Here is a 26,161-nt window from a genome sequence, read left to right as displayed (position 1 = left end):
TTTGCACATAATGAAGGAGGCAGAAGGCGACGCGTCAAGGAAAACGAGCGCTCCCAAACTCCAACACTCAATCAAATGCAATAATCACCTGCACCAACAATGCTGAAGAATCACCTGCAAATAATTTCTTGACAGAAAGTAGCTGATAATAACATTTCTATGGTTGTTTTTTTATGAAATAAACGCTTTGCAGAATCAAGCCTGCCCTACAGCTGCGGAAATTTTCAATTTGATCAAATATGGGCTGTCAATGGAGGGTATTGCAACTCTAGATTCATCCCATTATATAAAAAGATATTCATTTCATCCCATTATTCAAAATAATCTAGTGTTGCAAATTGCGACTATAAGTGAAGATAGAGACAGTCAGTCAGGACACTACATTTTATATCCTGACCCATAAAGCCCAGTCGTTTTGTTTTTAAGACTACTTTAATCATCTTATGATGTTATATTGTTTTCTACTGTGACCATAAAGTCTGCACATACTTTGACTGCCCTGGTAGTTATTCATTAACAGGGAACTAAAGTTGTGTGTGTGTGTGTGTGTGTGTGTGTGTGTGTGTGTGTGTGTGTGTGTGTGTGTGTGTGTGTGTGTGTGTGTGTGTGTGTGTGTGTGTGTGTGTGTGTGTGTGTGTGAGTGAGTGAGTGAGTGAGTGAGTGAGTGAGTGAGTGAGTGAGTGAGTGAGTGAGTGAGTGAGTGAGTGATAAGAGAGAACTGAGACTGAGACAGTGGTGCCAGAGGTTAGCTTCACACAGACACACAGACAGACAAACGGACAGGGCTAAACATTATTATTGTAGTTGCATCAATTTCTTTTTTTCCCCCACTTTTATTCTCAGTGTGAAGAAATGGCGTCTGCCAGCTGTCTCCTGTCTGAAGAGCAGTTCCTGTGTTCTATCTGTCTGGATGTGTTCACTGATTCAATCACCACTCCATGTGGACACAACTACTGCAACACCTGCATCACACATTATTGGTAGCCTGGTTAATAAACCAGACCGAATCAGCCGTTGGCAAAAAAAAGTTGCCTACCAGCGGATTTCGGTCTGGCGAGGCTCAGTAGCACGCCTCTTTCCTACAATCGAGAACAGGTCGGACCAATCGGGACACGGTATGCAATATGGGCGGGCTTTGGTACAGTGACGTTCAATGCTTGAGACTTTTGACTGACAGTAGCTCTGACCAATTGCGTCAAAGAGAAAATGTTCCCCGGGAAATGAAATCCAAGTGGAGCCAGCCCAGACTGATATACCGCGACAGTGTTGTGTGATATTAGTCTGGCTTATTAGCCAGGCTACATTATTGGGACACTAAGGATGTGTGTCAGTGTCCACTGTGTCAAGAAACCTTCAATAAGAGACCAACATTCTCTGTTAACAAAGTCTTCTCAGAGATGGCTGATCAGTTCAGGAAGTCAAAGCAGCAGAGACAAACTTCCAGCACAAACCCAGAACCTGCTGAACCAGATGAAGTCTCCTGTGACGTCTGTACTGAGACCAAACTCAAAGCCCTGAAGTCCTGCTTGGTGTGTCTGACCTCCTACTGTGACACTCACCTGGAGCCTCATCACAGAGTCTTAAGGTTAAAACGACACAAACTAATCGACCCTGTGAAGAACCTGGAAGACATTCTGTGTAAGAAACATGACAGACCTCTGGAGCTGTTCTGTAAGACTGACCTCATGTGTGTTTGTCAGTTCTGCACTGAGTCAGACCACAAGTTACATCAGATTGTATCTCTGGAAGAGGCATCTGAAGGAAAGAAGGCTGAGCTGGGAAAGACAGAGGCTGTAGTTCAGCAGATGATCCAGGAGAGACGAGTGAAGATTCAGGAGGTCCAACACTCAGTAGAGCTCAGTAAGAAAGATGCAGACAGAGAGATAGCAGACAGTGTGCAGGTCTTCACTGCTCTGATCAGCTGTATTGAGAGAAGTCAGGCTGAGCTCAATGGTGTGATCGAAGAGAAGCAGAAAACAACAGAGAAACAGGCTGAAGGCTTCATCAAAGATCTGCAACAGGAAATCACAGAGTTAGAGAAGAGAAGCTATGAGCTGAAGAAGCTCTCACACACTGAAGACCACCTCCACCTCCTCCAGAACCTCTCATCCATCAACACCCCTCCACCCACCAAGGACTGGACAAAGGTCAATGTCCCTCAGTCTTCATATGTGGGGACTGTGAGGACAGCTGTGGCTCAGCTGGAGAAGACACTCAGTCAAGAGATGGAGAAGAAGCTGCGTGATGCTGAGCTGAGGAGGATCCAGCAATATGCAGTGGAGGTAACCTGGACCCTGATACAGCACACTGCAAACTCATCCTGTCTGAGGATGGAAAACAAGTGAGCGATGGAAATGTAAAGAATAATGTCCCAAACAACAAAGAGAGATTCTATCAATGTTCCTGTGTCTTAGGAAAACAAAGCTTCTCATCAGGAAGGTTCTACTATGAGGTTCAGGTTGGAGGGAAGACTGCCTGGGATGTAGGAGTGGCCAGAGAGTCCATCAACAGGAAAGGAGAGATCACACAGAGTCCCGACGATGGTTACTGGACTATATGGTTGAGGAATGGAAATAAGTACGAGGCTCTTGATGACCCTTCTGTCCTCCTCCCTGTAAGAGGGGAGCTCCAGAAAGTGGGAGTGTTTGTGGATTATGAGGAGGGTCTGGTCTCCTTTTATGATGTGGAGACCAGAGTTCACCTCCACTCCTTCACTGGCTGCTCCTTCACTGAGAAACTATATCCATACTTCAGTCCAGATCTTAATAATTATGGTACAAACTCAACTCCTCTGATCATCTCTCCTGTCAATCATACAGATTAGACTAATCCTCACCTTGACATGAAAACATTTTCATTTAAGAAACAAATGTGTGTATAGAAGGGTTCATTAACAGGTTTATTGTCCTAATGAGGAGAAAAGATTGATGTGAACTCTATTATCAGTCAACCTATTTAACTCTACACCTGTATTCTATTGAAACACAAATTACAGTCAAAGATCCTGATGTTAAATAGAGTGCTTCATTTGAGTATTTAGCTGAAATCCCTGTCTGTGAGACTTCAGCATTCAGGTTTCAGTTCAACTTTACATTTTTGTTCATTAATGTGCAGGATTAATATCGTCAGTCTTGTAATAATATTACTATATAACATTGAATTAAATAGGATGTAATAATATAGAACATTTAATTAAATAGGAAAGCTAATATTCTTCAAGGTAGCATCATTCCCAAGTAGGCCGGATGTCCCACGGACACAGGTCTAGTGTTATTATAGACGATGGAAATTATTGTTCTTCAAAATAAATCGACTGTTGTAATTAATTATGTGCACATTCTTTTCTCAGTGCAGAGTTACTGATGAAGTTTAGGTGATTGTTGGTGTTTGGGTTTAATGGGTTATGTCACATTGATCAGTTTAGGTGATTGTTGGTGTTTGGGTTTAATGGGTTATGTCACATTGATCAGTTTAGGTGATTGTTGGTGTTTGGGTTTAATGGGTTATGTCACATTGATCAATGGGTTTAATGGGTTATGTCACATTGATCAATACAGGGTTTAATGGGTTATGTCACATTGATCAATGTATATTATGGAGTTCATCTATAAAGAGGAATTGTGCCACATTGTTTCTGCATGTCTTTGATTTGCTACAGAAGAGTTCTGTGTTTGAAACAATAACTATTATCTGGTGGTTTTACAATACATATTCATGGAGCATTATCCAGTGTGCAGACTCTATTCATGTTAGATATAACATGCTAGATATAACTAGATGCCTGAACCACGTCCTTAACTGGCTCATTTCAACAATAGTGATCCTGCTTTAATAGACTTGAATAAACTGTAAATCATGTCACTTGACACATCTATCTATAAATGACACATCCAGACACCAATTAGCCCATAAGACATGGAACGCACCTGTGTTGCCTTAGCTTTTGTTTTAACCACTTTTACCATCAGGGCCTATTATAAACTTTAGTGTCACTGTGTCAAGTTTGAGAACAGTTCACTTTGCAGAGGCAGACTTTCTGTCTTGTTGGCATCTCAGCTCTGTGCAGTTAACACATCACCTTTAAATCACAGTAATACATTTAATTATCTACCAAATCACAGTAATATCATCAGAAATGCATATTGCACACATCAATAACCAGGTCCAGACAGTCAGAATGAATGAGTAATCAGTTAGTTGTCACTCTCAGGTTTTAATGTAATAACTGGACTGCAGAGATACTTTCAACCTAGACTGCATGTGTCAGTCTGCTACTGCTCACACATGGACTGCACTGCCCTCTAGCGACCACTGGCAGTATGAACTAGTCTAGCATGTTCTAATAATATGAAGTTCAATCCATTGGTTTATTCAGCATAGATTCAGACACCTGTGAGATCTCATTTATACATTTGATCCAGAATGGTGCATCTCTAGTTGGCTGTCCAGTTCATTTGAGTTACTCTTATGTTTTTGCTACATAAAGAGAGAGACTTTAGGAGTTTTAAGTCTTTAAGCACTTTGATGTTGTCTGTTTAAAGCCACAGTAGTTATGGCTCCAGGTGACACATTGTGAATGTAGTACGTAGTTAATGTTCAGCAACTACAGACTAAAGACAATACATGTATATTTTCACAAATGAGAATCGTGATCTCAATTGAATCGTGATTCACATTTGAGCATGAATAGTTCCGCACTTCGTGCAAGGGGTGCATGATTGGAAGCCGGGCCTGATGCACATGTTGGGTTTGTGGTAGTGATGGGGGATTAATCGGCAAAACATTGGTATCGGCCGATATTGGCCTTAAAAGGATATATCGGTATCGGTAAAATAATATATCGGTTTTAGAAAAGATCTTATTTTATAATTATGTTGAAAAAGATAATAAAAAAGCATGAAAAAGACTTGTATTATGATGAAGGCTGCTTGAAGTTTGAAGTTTGAACATTTTTTAATTCAGAGTTTATAGGCCTAAGCCTTTAATTCAGAGTTTATAGGCCTAAGCCTTTAATTCAGAGTGTATAGGCCTAAGCCTTTAATTCAGAGTTTATAGGCCTAAGCCTTTAATTCAGAGTTTAAGGCCTAAGCCTTTAATTCAGAGTTTATAGGCCTAAGCCTTTAATTCAGAGTTTATAGGCCTAAGCCTTTAATTCAGAGTTTATAGGCCTAAGCCTTTTTTCAGAATGGCAAAAATGATTATATTTTATTAATACAGAATGAGATCATATCGACATTGTTTATATCGGTTATCGGCCATAACAGCAATTAATTATATCGGAAATCGATATCGGCCAACTCTGGACCCTGATACAGCGAGTACCTACCTCATACTGTCTGAGGATGGAAAACAAGTGAGTCATGGAAAAGTAAAGAAGAATGTCCCAGACAACAAAGAGAGATTCTCTCCATGTCTCTGTGTCTTAGGGAAACAAAACTTCTCCTCAGGAAGGTCCTACTATGAGGTTCAGGTTGGAGGGAAGACTGGCTGGGATGTAGGAGTGGCCAGAGAGTCCATCAACAGGAAGGGAGAGATCACACTGGGCCCCGACGATGGTTACTGGACTATAAGGTTGAGGAATGGAAATGAGTACCAGGCTGCTGCTGGCCCTTCTGTCGTCCTCCCTGTAAGACACCGTCTCCACACCTTAGCGCAAAACGGTCTTAAGCAGCTTACATTTTTAAGTTTTTAGACAGCTGGTGGATGGAAAAGAAGCTCCACCTCACATTTTATATCCTGACCCATAAAGCCCAGTCGTTTTGTTTTTAAGACTACTTTAATCATCTTATGATGTTATATTGTTTTCTACTGTGACCATAAAGTCTGCACATACTTTGACTGCCCTGGTAGTTATTCATTAACAGGGAACTAAAGTTGTGTGTGTGTGTGTGTGTGTGTGTGTGTGTGTGTGTGTGTGTGTGTGTGTGTGTGTGTGTGTGTGTGTGTGTGTGTGTGTGTGTGTGTGTGTGTGTGTGTGTGAGTGAGTGAGTGAGTGAGTGAGTGAGTGAGTGAGTGAGTGAGTGAGTGAGTGAGTGAGTGAGTGAGTGATAAGAGAGAACTGAGACTGAGACAGTGGTGCCAGAGGTTAGCTTCACACAGACACACAGACAGACAAACGGACAGGGCTAAACATTATTATTGTAGTTGCATCAATTTCTTTTTTTCCCCCACTTTTATTCTCAGTGTGAAGAAATGGCGTCTGCCAGCTGTCTCCTGTCTGAAGAGCAGTTCCTGTGTTCTATCTGTCTGGATGTGTTCACTGATTCAATCACCACTCCATGTGGACACAACTACTGCAACACCTGCATCACACATTATTGGTAGCCTGGTTAATAAACCAGACCGAATCAGCCGTTGGCAAAAAAAAGTTGCCTACCAGCGGATTTCGGTCTGGCGAGGCTCAGTAGCACGCCTCTTTCCTACAATCGAGAACAGGTCGGACCAATCGGGACACGGTATGCAATATGGGCGGGCTTTGGTACAGTGACGTTCAATGCTTGAGACTTTTGACTGACAGTAGCTCTGACCAATTGCGTCAAAGAGAAAATGTTCCCCGGGAAATGAAATCCAAGTGGAGCCAGCCCAGACTGATATACCGCGACAGTGTTGTGTGATATTAGTCTGGCTTATTAGCCAGGCTACATTATTGGGACACTAAGGATGTGTGTCAGTGTCCACTGTGTCAAGAAACCTTCAATAAGAGACCAACATTCTCTGTTAACAAAGTCTTCTCAGAGATGGCTGATCAGTTCAGGAAGTCAAAGCAGCAGAGACAAACTTCCAGCACAAACCCAGAACCTGCTGAACCAGATGAAGTCTCCTGTGACGTCTGTACTGAGACCAAACTCAAAGCCCTGAAGTCCTGCTTGGTGTGTCTGACCTCCTACTGTGACACTCACCTGGAGCCTCATCACAGAGTCTTAAGGTTAAAACGACACAAACTAATCGACCCTGTGAAGAACCTGGAAGACATTCTGTGTAAGAAACATGACAGACCTCTGGAGCTGTTCTGTAAGACTGACCTCATGTGTGTTTGTCAGTTCTGCACTGAGTCAGACCACAAGTTACATCAGATTGTATCTCTGGAAGAGGCATCTGAAGGAAAGAAGGCTGAGCTGGGAAAGACAGAGGCTGTAGTTCAGCAGATGATCCAGGAGAGACGAGTGAAGATTCAGGAGGTCCAACACTCAGTAGAGCTCAGTAAGAAAGATGCAGACAGAGAGATAGCAGACAGTGTGCAGGTCTTCACTGCTCTGATCAGCTGTATTGAGAGAAGTCAGGCTGAGCTCAATGGTGTGATCGAAGAGAAGCAGAAAACAACAGAGAAACAGGCTGAAGGCTTCATCAAAGATCTGCAACAGGAAATCACAGAGTTAGAGAAGAGAAGCTATGAGCTGAAGAAGCTCTCACACACTGAAGACCACCTCCACCTCCTCCAGAACCTCTCATCCATCAACACCCCTCCACCCACCAAGGACTGGACAAAGGTCAATGTCCCTCAGTCTTCATATGTGGGGACTGTGAGGACAGCTGTGGCTCAGCTGGAGAAGACACTCAGTCAAGAGATGGAGAAGAAGCTGCGTGATGCTGAGCTGAGGAGGATCCAGCAATATGCAGTGGAGGTAACCTGGACCCTGATACAGCACACTGCAAACTCATCCTGTCTGAGGATGGAAAACAAGTGAGCGATGGAAATGTAAAGAATAATGTCCCAAACAACAAAGAGAGATTCTATCAATGTTCCTGTGTCTTAGGAAAACAAAGCTTCTCATCAGGAAGGTTCTACTATGAGGTTCAGGTTGGAGGGAAGACTGCCTGGGATGTAGGAGTGGCCAGAGAGTCCATCAACAGGAAAGGAGAGATCACACAGAGTCCCGACGATGGTTACTGGACTATATGGTTGAGGAATGGAAATAAGTACGAGGCTCTTGATGACCCTTCTGTCCTCCTCCCTGTAAGAGGGGAGCTCCAGAAAGTGGGAGTGTTTGTGGATTATGAGGAGGGTCTGGTCTCCTTTTATGATGTGGAGACCAGAGTTCACCTCCACTCCTTCACTGGCTGCTCCTTCACTGAGAAACTATATCCATACTTCAGTCCAGATCTTAATAATTATGGTACAAACTCAACTCCTCTGATCATCTCTCCTGTCAATCATACAGATTAGACTAATCCTCACCTTGACATGAAAACATTTTCATTTAAGAAACAAATGTGTGTATAGAAGGGTTCATTAACAGGTTTATTGTCCTAATGAGGAGAAAAGATTGATGTGAACTCTATTATCAGTCAACCTATTTAACTCTACACCTGTATTCTATTGAAACACAAATTACAGTCAAAGATCCTGATGTTAAATAGAGTGCTTCATTTGAGTATTTAGCTGAAATCCCTGTCTGTGAGACTTCAGCATTCAGGTTTCAGTTCAACTTTACATTTTTGTTCATTAATGTGCAGGATTAATATCGTCAGTCTTGTAATAATATTACTATATAACATTGAATTAAATAGGATGTAATAATATAGAACATTTAATTAAATAGGAAAGCTAATATTCTTCAAGGTAGCATCATTCCCAAGTAGGCCGGATGTCCCACGGACACAGGTCTAGTGTTATTATAGACGATGGAAATTATTGTTCTTCAAAATAAATCGACTGTTGTAATTAATTATGTGCACATTCTTTTCTCAGTGCAGAGTTACTGATGAAGTTTAGGTGATTGTTGGTGTTTGGGTTTAATGGGTTATGTCACATTGATCAGTTTAGGTGATTGTTGGTGTTTGGGTTTAATGGGTTATGTCACATTGATCAGTTTAGGTGATTGTTGGTGTTTGGGTTTAATGGGTTATGTCACATTGATCAATGGGTTTAATGGGTTATGTCACATTGATCAATACAGGGTTTAATGGGTTATGTCACATTGATCAATGTATATTATGGAGTTCATCTATAAAGAGGAATTGTGCCACATTGTTTCTGCATGTCTTTGATTTGCTACAGAAGAGTTCTGTGTTTGAAACAATAACTATTATCTGGTGGTTTTACAATACATATTCATGGAGCATTATCCAGTGTGCAGACTCTATTCATGTTAGATATAACATGCTAGATATAACTAGATGCCTGAACCACGTCCTTAACTGGCTCATTTCAACAATAGTGATCCTGCTTTAATAGACTTGAATAAACTGTAAATCATGTCACTTGACACATCTATCTATAAATGACACATCCAGACACCAATTAGCCCATAAGACATGGAACGCACCTGTGTTGCCTTAGCTTTTGTTTTAACCACTTTTACCATCAGGGCCTATTATAAACTTTAGTGTCACTGTGTCAAGTTTGAGAACAGTTCACTTTGCAGAGGCAGACTTTCTGTCTTGTTGGCATCTCAGCTCTGTGCAGTTAACACATCACCTTTAAATCACAGTAATACATTTAATTATCTACCAAATCACAGTAATATCATCAGAAATGCATATTGCACACATCAATAACCAGGTCCAGACAGTCAGAATGAATGAGTAATCAGTTAGTTGTCACTCTCAGGTTTTAATGTAATAACTGGACTGCAGAGATACTTTCAACCTAGACTGCATGTGTCAGTCTGCTACTGCTCACACATGGACTGCACTGCCCTCTAGCGACCACTGGCAGTATGAACTAGTCTAGCATGTTCTAATAATATGAAGTTCAATCCATTGGTTTATTCAGCATAGATTCAGACACCTGTGAGATCTCATTTATACATTTGATCCAGAATGGTGCATCTCTAGTTGGCTGTCCAGTTCATTTGAGTTACTCTTATGTTTTTGCTACATAAAGAGAGAGACTTTAGGAGTTTTAAGTCTTTAAGCACTTTGATGTTGTCTGTTTAAAGCCACAGTAGTTATGGCTCCAGGTGACACATTGTGAATGTAGTACGTAGTTAATGTTCAGCAACTACAGACTAAAGACAATACATGTATATTTTCACAAATGAGAATCGTGATCTCAATTGAATCGTGATTCACATTTGAGCATGAATAGTTCCGCACTTCGTGCAAGGGGTGCATGATTGGAAGCCGGGCCTGATGCACATGTTGGGTTTGTGGTAGTGATGGGGGATTAATCGGCAAAACATTGGTATCGGCCGATATTGGCCTTAAAAGGATATATCGGTATCGGTAAAATAATATATCGGTTTTAGAAAAGATCTTATTTTATAATTATGTTGAAAAAGATAATAAAAAAGCATGAAAAAGACTTGTATTATGATGAAGGCTGCTTGAAGTTTGAAGTTTGAACATTTTTTAATTCAGAGTTTATAGGCCTAAGCCTTTAATTCAGAGTTTATAGGCCTAAGCCTTTAATTCAGAGTGTATAGGCCTAAGCCTTTAATTCAGAGTTTATAGGCCTAAGCCTTTAATTCAGAGTTTAAGGCCTAAGCCTTTAATTCAGAGTTTATAGGCCTAAGCCTTTAATTCAGAGTTTATAGGCCTAAGCCTTTAATTCAGAGTTTATAGGCCTAAGCCTTTTTTCAGAATGGCAAAAATGATTATATTTTATTAATACAGAATGAGATCATATCGACATTGTTTATATCGGTTATCGGCCATAACAGCAATTAATTATATCGGAAATCGATATCGGCCAACTCTGGACCCTGATACAGCGAGTACCTACCTCATACTGTCTGAGGATGGAAAACAAGTGAGTCATGGAAAAGTAAAGAAGAATGTCCCAGACAACAAAGAGAGATTCTCTCCATGTCTCTGTGTCTTAGGGAAACAAAACTTCTCCTCAGGAAGGTCCTACTATGAGGTTCAGGTTGGAGGGAAGACTGGCTGGGATGTAGGAGTGGCCAGAGAGTCCATCAACAGGAAGGGAGAGATCACACTGGGCCCCGACGATGGTTACTGGACTATAAGGTTGAGGAATGGAAATGAGTACCAGGCTGCTGCTGGCCCTTCTGTCGTCCTCCCTGTAAGACACCGTCTCCACACCTTAGCGCAAAACGGTCTTAAGCAGCTTACATTTTTAAGTTTTTAGACAGCTGGTGGATGGAAAAGAAGCTCCACCTCCGCGGACTTTTTGGGCGGAGGAGAGCGTTTCCGGGAATCTGGCCGTCGCGCAAGTATTCCGCGGAGGTGGAGCTTAATTTCCATCCACCAGCTGTCTAAAAACTCAAGCTTTAAGCTGCGCGCAGCCGAGAACGTGCGCAGCTCTTTCGATAGTGTGGCAGCGGCTAGAGAGAAGGTTCAGAAAGTGGGAGTGTTTGTGGATTATGAGGAGGGTCTGGTCTCCTTCCTTTTATGATGTGGAGGCCAGAGTTCAGCTCTACTCTTACACTGGCTGCTCCTTCACTGAGAAACTCTACCCATTCTTCTGTCCTTCTCTCAATGGTCTCTCTCAACAACTCCGCTCCTCTAATCATCTCTCCTGTCAATCACACAGATTAGACTAATCTGCACCAAACCCAAGGTTTTTGTTCATTAATGTGCAAGATTGATATCTATCAGGAATAAAACGGCCTTTTATTGTCATTCTTGTACTAATACTAGAACGTTTAATTGCAAATAGGAATGCAGTGATGCTCCAATGATTGTTATATTATTTGATGTACAGTAGCCTATAGTTACAGTAGCCTATCTAAGGAAGACAGACAAAATAAATCAGCTATTGTACATGTTTATGACTGTAAACCCTTTTAATTGTTTTCTCAATACAGACATTAACCACTTGAACCCTACCACGACCCGTTGTGAGCTTGTAGATCTGCCGTTTTTGGTCAAGAGGGCACCAAATACAGTGCCAAGTAACTCAGTTCTATTTTAAGTATAGTGGGTATAAGTTAATTGTCTCCACCAGGCCGAAGGCATGGGGAGAGAGTATGTTTTGCACTCCGTCCGTCCGTCCTTCCTTCCGTCCGTCCGTCTTTCCGTCCGTCCGTTATCAGCTAATCTCCGGCACCGTTGGCCCGATCTATGCCAAACTGTGCACACACACTCCCTGGATACCAACGACGAACCTCTGCCCCACATATTCCTCAACGGCCTGTTATAGCGCCACCATGAGGCCGATTTAGGCAAAACACATTTCTGTAGATAACTCGTACACATTTTATCCATACATCACACAATTCGGTATACACTATCTCCATAGTCATGTGATCAACACGGATCTGCACCATTTCCCATCTTCCATCATGATTGGCTAAGATTTGCTTCCAAAGCTCACATGATTGGTTCGTTTCGAACAAAATGCCACAAATCACAAACACGGTGTCCAATTTCCATGAAATTATACACACACATTTCCACTAGGCCGAGGATGACATGCCACTATTTTTTCCCCCAAATCAGCCTCACGGTGGCGCTATAACAGGCCAATTCCTGTTTTACCTATAACTGCATCGATCTGTATACAACGTATGTATGCGCACTCCCTAGAGGCCATGGAAAAACAGTTTCCCTGCATCCCTCCACATCTGCCGGTTATAGCGCCACCATGAGGCCGATTTCTGCAAAACACATTGTTTATGTTAGTCGCACAGATTTCATCCAAATCTCACGCAAATCGGTACACATGATCTCTGTAGTCATGAGATCAAGACGAGCCTGTTGGATTTCTCAGATTCTACACTGATTATCTAAGATTGCCTTCCAAAGTTTTCAGGAGTAGCCCGTTTTGTACAAAATGCTGCACATGTCCTGCTCATCCAGAATTCTATCCTCAGAGATGCTATGAGTGATCTGGCTCTGCATTTCCTCAACAAAATGAAGAAAATTGTTGCAACAAACAAACAAACAAACAAAACAACATGTTTATATTACTCCTAAACATTTTTCCAAACATCACACACTCCTGGTGGAGACCTGCACTTTTTCTAGTTAGACTTGTTTTGGGGTACAGTATATGGTGTCACATTGATTAATATGTATGTTGGTGTTCTCATGTGGAATCGGTCTGGGATTTATTAGCGAGGAAGAAAAAACATTATTGTTGTTGTTTTTTTTGTGTATTTACAATAAATGTTCATGTGGAGATTATCCAGTGTTCAGTACTTTATTGTCACTGTCAGGCAGAAACTTTGTATCTCAAAGTTTCATTTTTTTTTCTTCTCATAAATTAAGGTCCTATACTTCATAAAAGTGTCACACAGAAGTAGTGAAAATAGCAGATCTGCAAGCATGCAATGCAAGGCATTGTGAGCTTGTAGATCTGGTCTTTTCACTATTTAAATAATGATAAAGGAATGGTGTTGGACACGTGAGGTCTCCACCTGACAGCAACAATATTTATATTGTATCATTTTGATAGGTCTCCTCCCCTCCTTTTATTACTCTATGGTCTCCTCTCCTCTAGCCCCATATGTGCCCTCTCCCTACGCTCATTCTGTAGCTCCGAGATGAGGTCACAGACAGGGCCCCTCCCACCCCGTTCAGAGACGGCGCATGTTTCCACAATTCCCCATTTCTTACCCTTTTCTAAACAATATATCAAAAACGTGAAGTGGCTTTCAGGGTTTACACTAATTCAACGTCAACAACGGCAAAGAAAATCCAACTTTAAACGGTTACACGAGCGTCTAGCGGTTGTTTAGCATGTTTTTCAAGGAAGTTGAAAAGCTTTAGCGCCTCCCCGGCGCCTCCCCTGGTCGAAAATGTCCAACTGACTTCAGTTCACTCGACATGCCCGCGCACACGCACCAATCCCTTGATAAACATGGAAGCGGCTGACTAAACCAACCGCTGTAACACTCGTAACCGTTTAAAGTTGGATTTTCTTTGGCGTTGTTGACGTTGAATTAGTGTAAACCCTGAAAGCCACTTCACGTTTTTGATATATTGTTTAGAAAAGGGTAAGAAATGGGGAATTGTGGAAACATGCGCCGTCTCTGAACGGGGTGGGAGGGGCTCTTTCTGTGACCTCATCTCGGAGCTACAGAATGAGCGTAGGGAGAGGGCACATATGGGGCTACCTCTCCTCCTGCCTGGGACCGAGGCTACTCCTCCTGTGTGTGACTGCGCGCGAGTGGAGACCTTAGGAGGTGGAGACGTAAAAGCAGCAGCAGCAGCAGTCAGTGTTAATGAAACCCCAAGAACCAGATAAGCTGGCGTTGCTTGGACCCGTGCGTTGATGGGACATTTAGATTTAAAAGGCGAACGGATGGAAGTGTGGATAAAAGCACGGCTGTGCGCAACAACAAGAGAGGGGGACGTCGAGCCGTACAGTAGTGGTTTTCCCCCTCCCAGCGATTGGCCAACGCCCTCCGCTCGGTCTCCGTTGTCCAGATTAGCATACGGGAGTGGCCAAGGTGTCCAGATTAGCATATGGGAGTGTCCAAGGTCGCCAGAGGTGCATACCTGTGTTCCAATTTACATCTCATTTAATCTGACATCCACGAGAGGTCCATGGTTCGCGCCTGGGATTGTGCAAAGCCTACTGTGAAAGAGAACGCCGTGAACCAAGTGTTACATGTTGCAATTACAATTAGTTTTGTCCATTCGGGTACTATTCTGACTTGTGATAACATTTCATGTAATAAACACACAAGCAGGACACATGTAAAACATTAAGCCTTCCATCACTGCAGGGACTTGAACCCCATTTCAGAAACCTGAAAGTACCTTCTACCGGTGATTGTTTAGGCCATGCTAACACGTCCTTACTTGCATGATAAAGTAAAACATCTGCTGATGCACAAACCTGGAATCATTGGATGTTTCTGCGTCTCGCAACAGACACCGTTCTCCAGGCGACCCGTCCAGGCGTCCACGGCCGACGAGACCCTTGCTTGTGTCCAAGTGGATGCTCCAGGCGCTGCGGGTGAAAAGGTATAAAATATGATAAGAATAGCGTGCTTTGATTAAGCACCAACACAGATTTCCTTCATTGTTAACTGATTATTATTAATTAATAGCATATTGTAGATCTTATATTTCTGAATTCACATGCAAGTACAGACATGGTGTTGCAAAGCAAAATAAAGCGCTGGTAGTGTACTATCCGAGCTTCTGCCTGGATATAGGGTTCGAAGCCCTACAGTGCTGTAACCTGCTGACTGCCTCACCTTAGTCCTGTTGTATGTTTGTTTACATTAAATATGAAATGCACTATTTCAACAGTGTTAAGATGCTGAGTTTAGATTACCCCACCTGAAACCCACTTTTAATGTTTTCCATCATATACATGTCCATCTCATTTAAAAACTATCTCTGCCGTTTCTCTGAACATAGTTGGTTGGATGTAACTTTTTCTGAATGGCTGTGTATTAATTGCAGCTTTAATGCAATACTTAACTGAGGGTAATGTTATATTAATGTAAATTTGAGTTGCTATACAAATGCTCATTTAACCCATTCTGAACCCCTTTTGGGTTTTTTAAGCATTATGTTATACTTCAGCTATTGCAAAATAGCAGATCTACAAGCTCATAGCATGGCACCGAGTGCCACACTACGAGCTTGTAGATCTGCTATTTTTGAAAACTGGGGGGTGCCTGGAACAACATATTTTCAGATGGGGGTCCACGGCCAAATAGAGATAATTCTGGGGGTCCTGGACATAAAGGGTTTAGCACCACTGACATAGAAACATGGGTTTGATGATTTAGAAGACATTTTTTTATAATCGGCCTCAGGTCTAAATGGGTAAAAAATGATATCAGCTGTTTGTGTCAGAGTTACAGAAATCAAATGAGTGATTGACTAGACTAGTACTACTTGGACTCCTAATGAGCTTATTTCTTAGCTTTTTCTTTTATGTATTCATGAAGTTACTGCCAAAGAAAATCACTGCATTTTGGTTTAATTCATTTTTTGGAAAATGTTTTGAAATAATAAAAGCTAATTTAGGAAACAACCATAACAGACGCAGTGTTTGGGAACCAGTGCTTTAGGGGATATGAGAATTATGTCATACAGTGCAGATCATCTCTTTTGGGATAACCCTAATGTTATATTAATGTCAATTTGTGTTGCTATACAAATGCTCATTTAACCCATTCTGGACCCCTTTTGGTGTTTTAAGCATTATATTATACTTTAGCTATTGAAAAATAGCAGATCTACAAGCTCATAGTCCCGCGCTACGAGCTTGTAGATCTGCTGTTTTTAAAAACTGGGGGGTGCCTGGAACCACATATTTTCAGATGGGGGCCCAAGGCCAAATAGAGGTAATTCTGGTCCTGGACATGAAAAGGGTTGAGCACCACTGACATAGAAACATGGGTGTAAAGCGACTACATGAAAAGATAACCTTAAAGTCGCTGAGAGGCGATGGGATGGGCCAGGTTGTCAGACGCGCTCCGCTCCACAAACATAAGGAATTCACTGGGTCCAAAACAATGCGTTTTATTAAAGAAATATAAACAACTCATACCGGTGCTCAAACGTAAAGCAAAATGACCACAGCTATAAAGTATATGAAATAAAGTAAAATAAAGCGGTCAACAAAAGGTATGGCGTCCCACACACCCCCTCTCTCTCACTGTGTGTACCAAACAGGTGAACAGGTGACGTTTATGAATTAATCAGGTCCGCCCCTATGCCCGTCAATCAATCATCCATAGCACCAGTGACAGCGCATTCATTTCATTGACCAAACATATAATCAACATAACCACACATTGCAACAATCCCATTCATGGCTCCTACAATGTTTTTTTCAGAAAACTGTCAGGATTTAGAAGACATTTTTTTAGAATCGGCCTCAGGTCTAAATGTGTCAAAAATAATATCAGCTGTTTGTGTCAGAGTTACAGAAATGTTGACCCCCAGAAATCAAATGAGTGATTGACTGTTTCAAAATACAGCTATTAATGTATCTGAGATGTTAATTAATACCTAGTCCTCTGGGTTCCTCAGGCGTTGACACTAAGGGGTGCCCACCTGCCCCTGGCAGCTAAATAAAACACTAAGGGGTGCCCACCTGCCCCTGGCAGCTAAATAAAACACCAAGGGGTGCCCACTTGCCCCTGGCAGCTAAATAACCCTTTGGGGCAGGTGGAGTCTAGCCTGGCTAATAAGCCAGACTAATATCACACAACACTGTCGCGGTATATCAGTCTGGGCTGGCTCCACTTGGATTTCATTTCCCGGGGAACATTTTCTCTTTGACGCAATTGGTCAGAGCTACTGTCAGTCAAAAGTCTCAAGCATTGAACGTCACTGTACCAAAGCCCGCCTATATTGCATACCGTGTCCCGATTGGTCCGACCTGTTCTCTGCTGTAGGAAAGAGGCGTGCTACTGAGCCTCGCCAGACCGTAATCCGCTGGTAGGCAACTTTTTTTTGCCAACGGCTGATTCGGTCTGGTTTATTAACCAGGCTAGGTGGAGTCTGCTTTCAGGTTGCCTGACCGGGCGAGTGCTCTTTTGAGAGGGGACGCAACCATATATGAACAACACAAAATATAAAACACCTGAATGTGGGAGAAATTGAGGTAAAAAAAATGATCGTACAGCCTAGTGCAGTGGTTCTCAACCTTTTCAGGCTTGGACCCCCAAAATAATCACATTTAAACTGGGGACGGTGGGGACCCCCACCCTGAGAAGCACTTGGAATTGTAGGAGTTAAGTTGAGGTATTTCATTTAGTTTTTTATATATATTTACATAGTGAAAACAGCAGATCTACAAGCTCACATTTGCGAGGCGTTGTGAGCTTGTAGATCGGCCATCTTATACTATGGTCACTTCAGTCACCATCACCTGGGCCCCCCCCAAAATATGTTCAAATGTGACCTATCATTTTACAATGGACATTTTATTTTTTATTTTACTTTGTTTGCAAGTGCCCCTGAGACCTTAGTAGGACAGTGGTTCCCAGAAGTTTTAGCTTGTGACCCAAAATATAAATTAGACATTCTCCTGGGACCAGGGGTCATCAACATGTTGGCTTGTGGTGGACATTGTTTAAATTTTTGCCACAGACACACACACAATGAGTGGACAACAACAACAACAACAATAACAATATTAGCTGAGGGTGTTCAAATGAAACTAAATGGACCCATAAGCGTCCATGTGGTTCCATGTGTAAACATTTGAGAACCACTAGTACTAGCTTGGACTCCTATGAGCTTATTTCTTAGCTTTTTCTTTCATGTATTCATGAAGTTATTGCAAAAAAAAGCACTGCATTTTGGTTTAATTCATGAAAGGTTTAGCTATTTTTTGAAAAACGTTTTAAAATAATTTAGGAAACAAAACCATAGGGGATATGATAATTATGTCACAGTGCAGATTGCAGATCAGCTCTTTGGGATGAAGACAGATAGTCACTTACAGTGATGTAGGCCTACTACAGACACTGATGAAGAAAAAAATATACATCTCAAATACAGACAAGAGCTGTCAATCTCTCCATTTCAGCATATAAAATCCATGTTACACTGAGCACTTTACACAACTCAGACACCCAGATGGACCCAACATGTATTGACAGCATCAAACGTTTTGCCACATTAAAGCCTTCCTTCTTCATCTGGTCAGAAAAAGGCAACCTACAAGCTTGCAGATCGGCTATTTTCAACAAATCAAACCCTTTCATGTTTAACAACTGTAGTTATGATGATGATGTTGATAAAGTTGACAAAAACGGAGCTAACAGCTCATGCCCTCCCTCAATCTGCTACATAATAAACCAAGCTAAATATATTTAAAATAATGTCGAGTCATTTAGGGGTTCTAATGAGTATAATGATCAGTGATGATCTTATCTATGGAACATAATATTTGGCTTGACATACTGTTGTAACTTGTATGGTCTACTCTGTCTGTGTTGTTGTGACCATGCTAAAGCGCTAATTCCGTTAGCATCAGTCCCTTGGTCAAAGATAAGCAAATAAAAAAATATGGCAGTTTAAACACGCAATGTTACATGTTTTTAGAGGCGTTTTGTTGCTTTTCTGTGGTCATTAAATACCTGTTGTTGTAACTTGTTACTGTCCGGACGGACGGTAGACAGACTCCACACTGGTGTGTTGTGACAAACAAGGCAGTGAGTGAGGCAGATGTAGAAATCCCGTCCATAATTTCGTCCAAACTTATAAAACATAAAAATCAGGATGTTGTTGGGACCCTACCGACACATCGATACCGTAATTATTTTATCAAAATGCCTGTAAATTAATTCCCAAAGTGTTCTTGTTCTCATCTCACCGCAGCTCCTCCCGGTGTTACATTTTGTCTTCAGACCATGTTAACTCCAGACCGCGTCAACCGTCGCCGTAGAGACGGACCCACAACGGCAGATGTTGTTCACAGCGAAATAATGCGTAGCAGTCCGCGTCAATGCCTGTCTCTTCCCTTTATGTTAATCACAATTCCAAACACATAGCCTACCGATGTGATTCTTGTCTTAAGCGTCGGGCAGGCGTTGTGTGGACCTTAGCCAGGTTTTGTTGTTGTTGTTGACAGTCACGGGAAGAAGGGGTTGTCTTAGCCCAAACATTTAGAGTCTAAATGTTTGGGCTAGGGTTGTCTGACTCTTCCTGTTTCTCAAATAATAAATTAGCTTTTATAAATTATATTCTATTCGCCATTGGAGTATGAGTATGTGTCACGTACATTAACCATGTAGCCCAGCATGTAGTGCGTGAAAATAAACGCATTGATGAATGAAGGAATAAATAAATGTTTCTGACGGGATTCGAACTTGTCCTGCTCTCAGCATAAGTTCACCCGTCTGGAGCATAGTCCAATGAGCCATTCTATTCACAACGTTTATTAACCGTAATCACATCATGGAGTATAGAAACAGCCATCAACGCACCAAACCTAGGTTAAGTTGAGACCTCAGTCACCACACTGGTTTACAACATAGCTGTTTATTATTACCGATTTGTTTCTAAAAGCATCTCTCACCATCATCACCTAAATTCACCTTATAGTCATTATGTTATACAGGCTACTTAGACATTGTAAACATATGAAGCATTATGGGTTAGACAGTTTGTTTATAACATGACCTCAGACAACACACAAAGACCATCAAGAGGCAGTAAATCAGCCAACCACATGATTTAAGTTATTTTATTTGACACATCCCATACATACACAAGAGTAACATTCTTGCCTTGCCCACCGTTCTACAGTGGGTAACAAAAATGACCACAAAAGGGCACACACTCAGGACACTAAAGGACAGTGTCGTCACAGTGGTCGCAGTCATACATTGCAGTCTAATCCTCTGTATCGGTTTGTAACCTTACCTTTATCTGATGGAGCATGTGACATTGGTTGGCAGTGTATAAAGGCACCATAATAGATTTGGGTAGGGTTGAACTAAATGATTTAGGCATTTAACAACAACATTATGTTCAGTAAACCAGGATAGCAAATAATCTATAGTATCTAAATAGCATTCCATCTAAATGTAATTGTAACCTTTGCAGAAGTATCCATGGTCACCCAGGTCATCAAGAGCAACAAGACAGGTCATCGTTTTATTTTTTCTATTTTACACTCAGTGCCAATTTCTTAAAATGTAATCCTGGGTGCGCTAACCTCTGCCAACCTGGGGAGAGCCCCGAACTGAGCTCATACCTCAATGCATGAGGAGTGAGCAGTGTTTTTAAAATCAAATAAAAAGGATGGCTGGCCAACTAGAACAGTGGAGAGTGGATCGAGGGAGATGCACTGGTTTATGTGCAGGCTGGGAGTTGCCTACACACACCCAGTGAAACCATAATTCACAAGATGAGCATTCAATCTGAAAGAACATGAATACATTGTTATTCATGTATTTAGTTAAAGTTCACTCACATTTAACAGCTTTTGTATTGAGTTGTGCTTTCGTTTGAAATGTTCTCTGTCTGCATACTGTGAAATAAAAATGTCAATCAATCAATTAATTAATTAATTGGTTGATAATTATATGTAGGCCTATGTATGTGGGTTTCCATTTTATGTTATCTATGAGATAATGAGGTCATTATTATAACAAACTGTTTGTCTACCTATAATGCTTTTATGCTTCATATATTTACAATTTCTAAGTAGCCTGTATAACATAATGACTATAAGGTGAATTTAGGTGATGATGGTGAGAGATGCTTTTAGAAACAAATCGGTAATAATAAACAGCTATGTTGTAAACCAGTGTGGTGACTGAGGTCTCAACTTAACCTAGGTTTGGTGCGTTGATGGCTGTTTCTATACTCCATGATGTGATTACGGTTACTAAACGTTGTGAATAGAATGGCACATTGGACTATGCTCCAGACGGGTGAACTTATGCTGAGAGCAGGACAAGTTCGAATCCCGTCAGAAACATTTATTTATTCCTTCATTCATCAATGCGTTTATTTTCACGCACTACATGCTGGGCTACATGGTTGACAAATTGCACGACCGTAGACGCGACTAACGTTAGCTTCTCGTTAGCGTTGTTATCACTACAGCACAACAAGCCTCCAGACAGTCCGGTGTGCTTGTGAATGAAACATGTGGAAGCTAACGTTAATCTCTAGCGGTCTAGCCCCATATGGAACCTCTCTGTAATTCTCCAATCTGTTAATACAGCTTTCTTCAAAAGGGGCTGCTGACGTTCGACAATCTGAGAAACTAGGAGTTAAAAAACACAAACCAACAAACTCGGGTGTGTGTGTGTGTGTGAGCGTGTGTGTGTCCCAATACATTATTTCCATTTTCTCATTCCCCCCCATGTAAAGCAATATTGAGTATTCATATAGCCTACCAGTCGTTCTCAACCTGTGGGTCCTCCCATGATTTGGGGGTGGGGGGACCCCAGATGACAGTGAAGTGACAATTTAAGGACTTTTAAAACTTTTATAATACCTCAAAGGCTCTAAAAGAAAAAAATACCATTACTGCATCAAAAGTAATCAGCAAAGCATGCTATAAAAACTGGTCAAACATTGGCCAGATTATTAAATGATAAAGAAAGAGGCAACAATTGTGAAAATAGCCGATCTACAAGTTCACAACGAGCTTGTAGATCGGCTATTTTCACAATATTTATCTGTGGAACCATTCTGTTGCTTGTCTGGGTGGGGGGTCCCCAGTTCAAATATGATTACTTTGGGGGGTCACAGCCTGAAAAGGTTGAGAACCACTGATATAGACTAACTGAAAATTCCTAAAATTGCTAGCCTACCACCTTGATATAAAATAAGAAAAAAATCCCACCTGTGTGAAGTGAGGGGCGCTCACTTAGCATTATCTAACGTTTGGATAGTTGGTGTCAAGGTGACGTAATGTTTGCTCAGTAGTTGCTGATGTCTGCTCAGGAGGTTTGAGTGTTTGCTCAGACCGAAAAAAAATTAGAGGGAACATTGATTGCACCCAATGTGGGTTTGACACCCCACCCGGCGGAGTCGCCCCCCTTACAATTCTGTCTGCCCACCTGAGTGGGGCTGGCTAAATCCGGCCCTGGTGAGCAGTATGGGTTAGCGCCCCAGCCTGTGTCCTCCGTGAGGAGGAAGCCCAGCAAAGGGCCTTTAGGAGGGCCATTATAATCCACCACTCCTGAATGAAGTGCCTGGTGCTGGGAGTCTGGTGCAACGCACAGGTCCTGGGCCTGGTGAGAGCAGGAGTGGACCTCGTGAGACGTAAGAGGGGCCCGGACAGGAGTCAACCCACAGAGCCTAGTCCTTCCACGCGCCAGAATCTGGTTCTCCCAGTCCCGGCAGAGTAGTTCCGAAGCAACGGATTGTGTGGCCTTGCTCATTCCCTGATGGACTGATCGAGGGTATAGCTACTGGGACGTAAATCGGGATTTGATCAAACCCAGCTGGGTCGCCTGAGTGAGGGGTATGATGTTGGTAGACCCGAAACCCCATTGACCTCAGGATACATCACTGAGGAATACGTCCCAGGTGCATCAATGCGATGTATTTTAATAACATAATCATCCTCCATTTTCATATGCCTACAATTTCTCCTGTCCAATGTTTGGTAATGATAGGTTTCTATGAAGTATCACATCCCTATAAAACTGAGAGGGGATTTGTATTGAACAGGGTTTTACCCTGTTCAATACAAATCCCCTCTCACCCTCCTCAGACGTTACCTGTTCCACGGGGGCACTAGGGGGTGGTCGCCCGGCAGGCGGCAGGCGGCAGGCTAGGAGGACCTACACTCATGTCAATTAGAGGCCAGACCACACTGTATGGTAACAGAACTCCACACTGTCCTTTTGTTTTTGTACATTAGTCTTTTTCATGTGCGATATTAGGTTGTTTTTTCTTTTCGGTATTTTTACAGAATATCTTTTGTTGTCTTTTTATATATATATATATACTTTTTTATTATTACTTCTTTCTTTCCTGTTTTTTGTTTGTCGTTTCTTTGTTTTGTTGTGTATACTTACCAGTACTTTTTGCAGCACGTGCTTATGAGTAACTTATGTGTATTTGTGTTTTCTTGTGGGGGAAAAAAAGAAAAAAAAAGAACACTGACACTTGCTGTAGAACCTACCATGTCTATGAAATCCCACTAAAATATCATATAAAAAAAAAGGGTTTCTATGAAGTAAAAACTGTTTTAGCGCGAGACCCAAGAGCAATGTGGCATCGCCCCAGGATCCAAGAGCAATGAGACCCAAGAGCAATGTGGCATCGCCCCAGGATCCAAGAGCAATGTGGCATCGCCCCAGGATCCAAGAGCAATGAGACCCAAGAGCAATGTGGCATCGCCCCAGGATCCAAGAGCAATGTGGCATCGCCCCAGGATCCAAGAGCAATGTGGCATCGCCCCAGGATCCAAGAGCAATGTGGCATCGCCCCAGGATCCAAGAGCAATGTGGCATCGCCCCCAGGATCCAAGAGCAATGTGGCATCGCCCCAGGATCCAAGAGCAATGAGACCCAAGAGCAATGTGGCATCGCCCCAGGACCCAAGAGCAATGTGGCATCGCCCCAGGATCCAAGAGCAATGAGACCCAAGAGCAATGTGGCATCGCCCCAGGATCCAAGAGCAATGTGGCATCGCCCCAGGACCCAAGAGCAATGTGGCATCGCCCCAGGATCCAAGAGCAATGAGACCCAAGAGCAATGTGGCATCGCCCCAGGATCCAAGAGCAATGAGATCCAAGAGCAATGTGGCATCGCCCCAGGATCCAAGGGCAATGTGGCATCGCCCCAGGATCCAAGAGCAATGTGGCATCGCCCCAGGATCCAAGAGCAATGTGGCATCGCCCCAGGATCCAAGAGCAATGTGGCATCGCCCCAGGATCCAAGAGCAATGTGGCATCGCCCCAGGACCCAAGAGCAATGTGGCATCGCCCCAGGATCCAAGAGCAATGTGGCATCGCCCCAGGATCCAAGAGCAATGTGGCATCGCCCCAGGGTCCAAGAGCAATGAGACCCAAGAGCAATGTGGCATCGCCCCAGGATCCAAGAGCAATGTGGCATCGCCCCAGGACCCAAGAGCAATGAGACCCAAGAGCAATGTGGCATCGCCCCAGGATCCAAGAGCAATGAGACCCAAGAGCAATGTGGCATCGCCCCAGGGTCCAAAATTACAAAGAACGGTCAGTGACCCAACAAATGGGTTCCGAGTACCACCGCATAGGAACCTCTGCTGCAGGGACGTGCACACATAGACATCAAAGGGGGCTTCAGCCCCTGCCCTTTTACCCGTCTGTAAAACAACTGCCCTCTCCAGACCACGAATGCAGCGTTTGCTATGGTGAAAGAAATGCAAATGCCCTCCTCTCCTTTCCATGCCAGCATTCAGGAGAATTGCTTTTTTCCGAAGTCTCCTGAACTTGAACACAGTAGCCTATTTTGCGTTTAGAAATCCATGTCGTTAGACCATACATCTCCACCAGCTAAAGAGTGCTGGGTTGCGCCCGAAAATAGCTGATCTACAGCGCGTCGCAGCATGACCTGTTGAGAGCTTGTATATCTGCTATTTTTGCCCAAAAGTGCCCTCTTTATATGCTTTATATTTCAGCCCCTGCCCCTCTAACACGGCACGCCCCTGCTCTGCTGTAGTAGGCTGCCATGGTTTAACACTGCACGCCCCTGCTCTGCTGTAGTAGGCGGCCATGGTCTAACACGGCACGCCCCTGCTCTGCTGTAGTAGGCTGCCATGGTCTAACACTGCACGCCCCTGCTCTGCTGTAGTAGGCGGCCATGGTTTAACACTGCACGCCCCTCCTCTGCTGTAGTAGGCTGCCATGGTCTAACACTGCACGCCCCTGCTCTGCTGTAGTAGGCGGCCATGGTTTAACACTGCACGCCCCTGCTCTGCTGTAGTAGGCTGCCATGGTCTAACACTGCACGCCCCTGCTCTGATGTAGTAGGCTGCCATGGTTTAACACTGCACGCCCCTGCTCTGCTGTAGTAGGCGGCCATGGTTTAACACTGCACGCCCCTCCTCTGCTGTAGTAGGCGGCCATGGTTTAACACTGCACGCCCCTGCTCTGCTGTAGTAGGCGGCCATGGTCTAACACGGCACGCCCCTGCTCTGCTGTAGTAGGCTGCCATGGTCTAACATGGCACGCCCCTGCTCTGCTGTAGTAGGCGGCCATGGTTTAACACTGCACGCCCCTCCTCTGCTGTAGTAGGCTGCCATGGTCTAACACTGCACGCCCCTGCTCTGCTGTAGTAGGCGGCCATGGTTTAACACTGCACGCCCCTGCTCTGCTGTAGTAGGCGGCCATGGTTTAACACTGCACGCCCCTCCTCTGCTGTAGTAGGCGGCCATGGTTTAACACTGCACGCCCCTGCTCTGCTGTAGTAGGCTACCATGGTTTAACACTGCACGCCCCTGCTCTGCTGTAGTAGGCGGCCATGGTTTAACACTGCACGCCCCTGCTCTGCTGTAGTAGGCTGCCATGGTTTAACACTGCACGCCCCTGCTCTGCTGTAGTAGGCTACCATGGTTTAACACTGCACGCCCCTGCTCTGCTGTAGTAGGCTGCCATGGTTTAACACTGCACGCCCCTACTCTGCTGTAGTAGGCTGCCATGGTTTAACACTGCACGCCCCTACTCTGCTGTAGTAGGCTGCCATGGTTTAACACTGCACGCCCCTGCTCTGCTGTAGTAGGCTGCCATGGTTTAACACTGCACGCCCCTGCTCTGCTGTAGTAGGCTGCCATGGTCTAACACGGCACGCCCCTGCTCTGCTGTAGTAGGCTGCCATGGTTTAACACTGCACGCCCCTGCTCTGCTGTAGTAGGCTGCCATGGTTTAACACTGCAC

At 43.3% G+C, this 26,161-nt stretch overlaps 1 protein-coding gene and 2 pseudogenes across 3 annotated transcripts in view; all 3 read left to right on the top strand.

Annotated features, from left to right (window-relative positions):
- The window catches only part of LOC306940285 (CD209 antigen-like protein A), a gene marked incomplete at its 5' end in the record, with an annotated part of 342,118 nt that overhangs the window by 254,612 nt on the left and 61,345 nt on the right, over positions 1-26,161 (top strand). The window lies entirely within an intron of this gene.
- Positions 1,381-3,143, top strand: LOC306940108 (zinc finger protein RFP-like; annotated as a pseudogene). Its single transcript has one exon. The product of its transcript is annotated as a zinc finger protein RFP-like (transcript).
- On the top strand, positions 6,721-8,483 carry LOC306940107 (zinc finger protein RFP-like; annotated as a pseudogene). Its single transcript has one exon. The product of its transcript is annotated as a zinc finger protein RFP-like (transcript).

Source organism: Electrona antarctica (genome assembly GCF_951216825.1).
Source record: "Electrona antarctica genome assembly, chromosome: 16".
Taxonomy (NCBI): Eukaryota; Metazoa; Chordata; class Actinopteri; order Myctophiformes; family Myctophidae; genus Electrona; species Electrona antarctica.
Note: the sequence above shows the minus strand (reverse complement) of the source record. Positions and strands in the feature narration are given on the sequence as shown.